The following is a 6,920-nucleotide window of genomic DNA, read 5'->3' as shown; positions in this document are numbered from 1 at the left end:
AAATCTGTATATCTTCTTTGGAGAAATGTCTACTTATGTCTTCAGCCCATTTTTGGATTGGGTTGTTTGTTTTTTGTTATTGAGCTGCATGAGTTGCGTGTATATTTTGGAGATTAACCCTTTGTCAGTTGCTTCGTTTGCAGATATTTTCTCCCATTTGAGGGTTGTCTTTTTGTCTTGTTTATGATTTCCTTTGCTGTGCAAAAGCTTTTAAGTTTCATTAGGTCCCATTTGTTTATTTTTGTTTTTATTTCCATTTCTCTAGGAGGTGGGTCAAAAAGGATCTTGCTGTGATTTATGTCATACAGTGTTCTGCCTATGTTTTCCTCTAAGAGTTTGATAGTGTCTGGCCTTACATTTAGGTCTTTAAATAATTTTTTTTTTTTTTTTTTTTGCGGTACACAGGCCTCTCACTGCTGTGGTCTCTCCTGTTGCAGAGCACAGGCTCCGGACACGCAGGGTCAGTGGCCATGGCTCACGGGCCCAGCTGCTCCGTGGCATGTGGGATCTTCCCAGACCAGGGCACGAACCTGTGTCCCCTGCATCGGCAAGTGGACTCTCAACCACTGCGCCACCAGGGAAGCCCTCTTTTTTTTTTTTTCAGGGAAGCCCTCTTTAAATCAATTTTGAGTTTATTTTTGTGTATGGTGTTAGGGAGTTTTCTAATTTCATTCTTTTACAGGCAGCTGTCCAGTTTGCCCAGCACCACTTACTGAAGAGTCTTTCTTTTCTCCATTGTATATTCTTTTCTCCTTTATCAAAGATAAGGTGACCATATGTGCATGAGTTTATCTCTGGGCTTTCTATCCTGTTCCATTGATCTATATTTCTGTTTTTGTGCCAGTACCATACTATCTTGATTACTGTAGCTTTGTAGTAGAGTCTGAAGTCTGGGAGCCTGATTCCTCCAGCTCCGTTTTTCTTTCTCAAGATTGCTTTGGCTATTCGGGGTCTTTTGTGTTTCCATACAAATTGTGAAATTTTTTGTTCTAGTTCTGTGAAAAATGCCACTGGTAGTTTGACAGGGATTGCATTGAATCTGTAGATTGCTTTGGGTAGTATAGTCATTTTCACAATGCTGACTCTTCCAATCCAAGAACATGGTCTATCTCTCCATCTGTCTGTATTATCTTTAACTTCTTTCATCAGTGTCTTATAGTTTTCTGCATACAGGTCTTTTGTCTCCTTGGGTAGGTTTATTCCTAGGTATTTTATTCTTTTTGTTGCCATGGTAAATGTGAGTGTTTCCTTAATTTCTCTTTCAGATTTTTCATCATTAGTGTACAGGAATGCAAGTGATTTCTGTACATTAATTTTGTATCCTGCTACTTTACTAAATTCATTGATTAGCTCTAGTAGTTTTCTGGTGGCATCTTTAGGATTCTCTATGTATAGTATCACATCATCTGCAAACAGTGACAGCTTTACTTCTTCTTTTCTGATTTGGATTCCTTTTATCTCTTTTTCTTCTCTTACTGCTGTGGTTAAGACTTCCAAAACTATGTTGAATAATAGTGGTGAGAGTGGACGTCCTTGTCTTGTTCCTGATCTTAGTGGAAATGGTTTCAGTTTTTCACCATTGAGGATGATGTTGGTTGTGGGTTTGTCATATATGGCCTTTATTATGTTGAGGAAAGTTCCCTCTATGCCTATTTTCTGGAGGGTGTTTATCATAAATGGGTGTTGAATTTTGTCGAAAGCTTTTTCTGCATCTATTGAGATGATCATACGGTTTTTCTCCTTCAATTTGTTAATATGGTTTATCACACTGATTCATTTGCGTATATTGAAGCAATCTTGCATTCCTGGGATAAACCCCACTTGATCAGGGTGTATGATCCTTTTAATGTGCTGTTGGATTCTGTTTGCTAGTATTTTGTTGAGGCTTTTGTGTCTATGTTCATCAGTGATATGGGCCTGTAGTTTTCTTTTTTTGTGACATCTTTCTCTGATTTTGGTATTAGGGTGATGGTGGCTTCGTAGAATGAGTTTGGGAGTTTCCTCCCTCTGCTATATTTTGGAAGAGTTTGAGAGGGATACCTATAAACTGGAGCTTTTTGTTTTAAGTTTTTTTTTTTTTTTTTGTGGTACGCGGTCCTCTCACTGTTGTGGCTTCTTCCGTTGCGGAGCACAGGCTCTGGACGCACAGGCTCAGCGGCCATGCCTCACGGGCCCAGCCGCTCCGCGGCATGTGGGACCCTCCCGGACAGGGGCACGAACCCGTGTCCCCTGCATCGGCAGGCGGACTCTCAACCACTGCGCCACCAGGGAAGCCCTGTTGGAAGATTTTTAATCACAGTTTCAATTTCAGTGCTTGTGATTTATCTGTTTATGTTTTCTATTCTTTCTGGTTCAGTCTTGGAAGGTTGTGCTTTTCTAAGAATTTGTCCATTTCTTCCAGGTTGTCCATTTCATTGGCATATAGTTGCTTGTAGTAGTCTCTCATGATCCTTTGTATTTCTGCAGTGTCAGTTGTTACTTCTCCTTTTTCATTTCTAATTCTATTGATTTGAGTCTTTTCCTTTTTTTCCTTTATGAGTCTGGCTAATGGTTTATCAATTTTGTTTATCTTCTCAAAGAATCAGCTTTTAGTTTTATTGATCTTTGCTATCATTTTCTTCATTTCTTTTTCATTTATTTCTGATCTGATCTTTACTTCATTCCTTCTGCTAACTTTGGAGGGGTTTTTTGTTGTTGTTCTTCTTTCTCTAATTGCTTTAGGTGCAAGGTTAGGTTCTTTATTTGAGATGTTCCTGTTTCTTGAGGTAGGATTGTATTGCTATAAACTTACCTCTTAGAACTGCTTTTGCTGCATCCCATAGGTTTTGGGTCATCATATTTTCATTGCCATTTGTTTCTAGGTATTTTTTGATTTCCTCTTTGATTACTTCAGTGATCTTTTGGTTATTTAGTAGTGTATTGTTTAGACTCCATCTGTTTATATTTCCTACAGATTTTTTCCTGTAATTGATATCTAGTCTCACAGCATTATGGTTGGAAAAGATACTTGATACGATTTCAACTCTCTAAAATTTACCAAGGCTTGATTTGTGACCCAAGATATGATCTATCCTGGAGAATGTTCCATGAGCACTTGAGAAGAAAGTGTATTCTGTTGTCTTTGGATGGAATGTCCTATAAATATCTATTAAGTCCGTCTTGTTTAATGTATCATTTAAAGCTTGTGTTTCCTTATTTATTTTCATTTTGGATGATCTGTCCATTGGTGAAAGTGGGGTGTTAATGTCACCTACTATTATTGTGTTACTGTTGATTTCCGCTTTTATGGCTGTTAGCATTTGCCTTATGTATTGAGGTGCTCCTACGTTGGGTGCATAAATATGTACAATTGTTATATCTTCTTCTTGGATTGATCCCTTGATCATTATGTAGTGTCCTTCTTTGTCTCTTGTAATAGTCTTTATTTTAAAGTCTATTTTGTCTGATATGAGAATTGCTACTACAGCTTCCTTTTGATTTCCATTTGCATGGAATATCTTTTTCCATCCCCTCACTTTCAGTCTGTATGTGTCCCTTGGTCTGATGTGGGTCTCTTGTAGACAGCATATATATAGGTCTTGTTTTTGTATCCATTCAGCCAGTCTATGTCTTTTGGTTGGAGCCTTTAATCCATTTACATTTAAGGTAGTTATCGATATGTAGGTTCCTATTACCATTTTCTCAATTGTTTTGTTTTTTTTATTGTAGGTCTTTTCCTTCTCTTGTGTTTCCTGCCTAGAGAAGTTCCTTCAGCATCTGTTGTAAAGCTGGTTCGGTGGTGCTGAATTCTCTTAGCTTTTGCTTATCTGTAAAGGTTTTAATTTCTCCATCGAATCTGAAGGAGATCCTTGCTGGGTAGAGTTATCTTGGTTGTAGGTTTTTCCCTTTCATCACTTTAAATATGTCCTGCCACACCCTTCTGGACTGCAGAGTTTCTGCTGAAAGATCAGCTGTTAACTGTATGGGGATTCCCTGGTATATTATTTGTTGGTTTTCCCTTGCCACTTTTAATATTTTTCCTTTGTATTTAATTTTCGATAGCTTGATTAATATGTGTCTTGGCCTGATTCTCCTTGGCTTTATCCTGTATGGGACTCTGTGCTTCCTGGACTTGATTGACTATTTCCTTTCCCATATTAGGGAAGTTTTCAACTATAATCTCTTCAAATATTTTCTCAGTCCCTTTCTTTTTCTCTTCTTCTTCTGAGACCCATATAATTTGAATGTTGGTGCGTTTAATGTTGTCCCAGAGGTCTCTGAGACTGTCCTCAATTCTTTTCATTCTATTTTATTTATTCTGCTATGTGGTAGTTATTTCCACTATTTTATCTTCCAGGTCACTTATCCATTCTTCTACCTCAGTTATTCTGCTATTGATTCCTTCTAGAGAGTTTTTAATTTCATTTATTGTGTTGTTCATCACTGTTTGTTTGCTCTTTAGTTCTTCTAGGTCCTTGTTAAACATTTCTTGTAATTTCTCCATTCTATTTCCAAGATTCTGGATCATCTTTACTATCATTACTCTGAATTCTTTTTCAGGTAGACTGCCTGTTTCCTCTTCATTTGTGTGGTCGGGTGGGTGTTTACTTTGCTTCTTCACCTGCTGTGTGTTTCTCTGTCTTCTCATTTTGCTTAACTTACTGTGTTTAGGGTCTTATTTTTGCAGGCTGCAGGTTTGTCGTTCCCGTTGTTTTTGTGTCTGCCCCCAGTGGGTGAGGTTGGTTCAGTGGGTTGTGTAGGCTTCCTGGTGGAGGGGACTGTTTCCTGTGTTCTGGTGCATGAGGCTGGATCTTGTCTTTCTGGTGGGCAGGGCTGCATCTGGTGGTGTGTTTTGGCATGTCTGTGAACTTATCATGATTTTAGGCAAGGCTGGGCATGTTATAATTTAACTTTCTAGAATCCTTGTTTCCTCTTTATCTGTTTCTCCATACCTCCTTTTTTATTCTCTGTGGCTTCCTTAGGCTTCTAAAAATGCATCAAGCATCTATTGCATAGACGTGTGATTTTCTCCTGTTGTAATTCACTTTCCAGTCCTTGCAGATTGGCTCTATTAAGTCACTCTTCTGATGTTCAGCAAGCCTGCTCACCACTCCAGTCAGCAGCTACTGATCTGCATAAAGTTTTATATGCAGACTGAGACCACCACCACATTGTAAGGGACCCTCTTAGTGCCAGCCTTCCTTTTTCCATCCTCACCGGATCAACCCACATCCACTGACAAGTGGCTGAGGCTTTATATCTGGCAGAGATGGAGAAAGCAAGGCTGCAGATACGGCCTCTGCCCATTCAGAGATGTTTGTCCTGAAGGGATTTTGGGCATTTTGGAAATACCGCACAAGCCTGTCTTAACTATTACATGCTTCCAAATGAACACTGGCTCTTTCTGCCTTGTGGACAAAGGGTACTGTTAGGTGCTCCCCCATGTAACACCGTAGATCAGACAAACACCAGTATTACATAAATCCTACACATCCACTAGGGCAGATTTTCTCCGAATGGCTCATGTAAGCCTCTAGGAGGCTTAGTAAAAATTATGAATGCAAAAATAATTTTTAAGCCTTCCATTTCTCCCTATTGCCTAAAGGATTAATTCCACATTCTTTAGGCATGGCATTCAAGGCTGACATGGCCCCTTCTTTCCTCTCTAACAGTCTGATTCCTCTCCCAGCCTGGCCCAGCAGCTCCCAGTTCCTGAAGCTCCTCCGTCTCTTATGTCCTGTCCTTCCCTCACCACTCATTGTTTTCCAATGTCCAGTTAAACTCATTCAAGCCTCTTCCAGTCCTCATGCCCCAGGCCTATTTAATCATCTACCCTTTTTGCTATCACCATATCCTCAATAGCAGAGGTTCTCAATTCTGGCTGCACAGTGGAGTCACCTGGGGTACTTTAAAACAATAGTGATTTCAACTCAGACCAATTAAACCAGAATGTAGATGAGGGAAGTACACTTGTTTATTGTGAAACATCTATGGGAAGTAGTGAAATGAAATACCGGATCTGCACTCATAATGCCTGGTTTGAATTCCAGCTCCTCTTCTTTCCAGGTTTGCAAACCTTGGGCAAAGTGTTTAACCTCTGTGTGTTTCCAATTCCTTACTTTTCAAATTAAGGCAAAAAATAGCCCCCACTTCATCGGGTTATTGTGAAGATTGAGTTAATACATTACTGCCACTTAGTATGTGCTCCATTAATGCTAGTTATGATAAGTGCACATCAGTTTCTTCCTAGAAGACTTAAAGCAACTTGATGATAGGACCTGTACCTTCTTCCTCTCTGCCAAGCATAGTGTGCACACAGAAAATTATTCTGAATGATTAAAGGCATGCATGAATGAAGATGAATTTTGACTTTAGAAGATCAGGGAGATTTAAATAGAAGTGGCCCATGAGCAAACCTTGAAAGATGGATATGCTTGTGAGAGGCAGATGAGGGGCGGTAACATATTCCAAATAGAACAGTAATAAGAACATGAGCCAAAACCCTGATGTGCAGGGTGTAGACAAGGACCAAAATCCCAGGCTGTGCCAGGGTCAAAGCAGAGGATTACAGAAGAGAATTGCAGCACGATGGTGTGAAAAGTAAGTTGGGACATTTCATGAAAAATTCACTAAGGAATTTGGGCTTTATTCTACAGAGAATGAATGGACTGTGAAGAAGAATTCTGAGGGGGTGAATGCATAGTCAGACCTGTGCTTTAGGAAGCTGATCCTTTCCAACTGAAGGGAAGAATGACCTGGAGCAAGAAAAGCAAGGAGCAAGGAGAGGGTCAGGAGATTACTGTAGCTTCTCATTTGATATCAACACTGTCTGTATATGTTAAGTCTTCCCAAGAGATCATTTTATTAACTTCTGATTTATTAACATATGTGAAAAGGGTAAAGATTTAAACAGAACAAAACTGTAAAACTCACTCTTATTC

This window comes from Lipotes vexillifer, unplaced genomic scaffold, assembly GCF_000442215.2.
Source record: "Lipotes vexillifer unplaced genomic scaffold, Lipotes_vexillifer_v1.1 scaffold1149, whole genome shotgun sequence".
In the NCBI taxonomy this organism is placed as follows: domain Eukaryota; kingdom Metazoa; phylum Chordata; class Mammalia; order Artiodactyla; family Lipotidae; genus Lipotes; species Lipotes vexillifer.
This window is presented reverse-complemented; position numbering follows the sequence as displayed.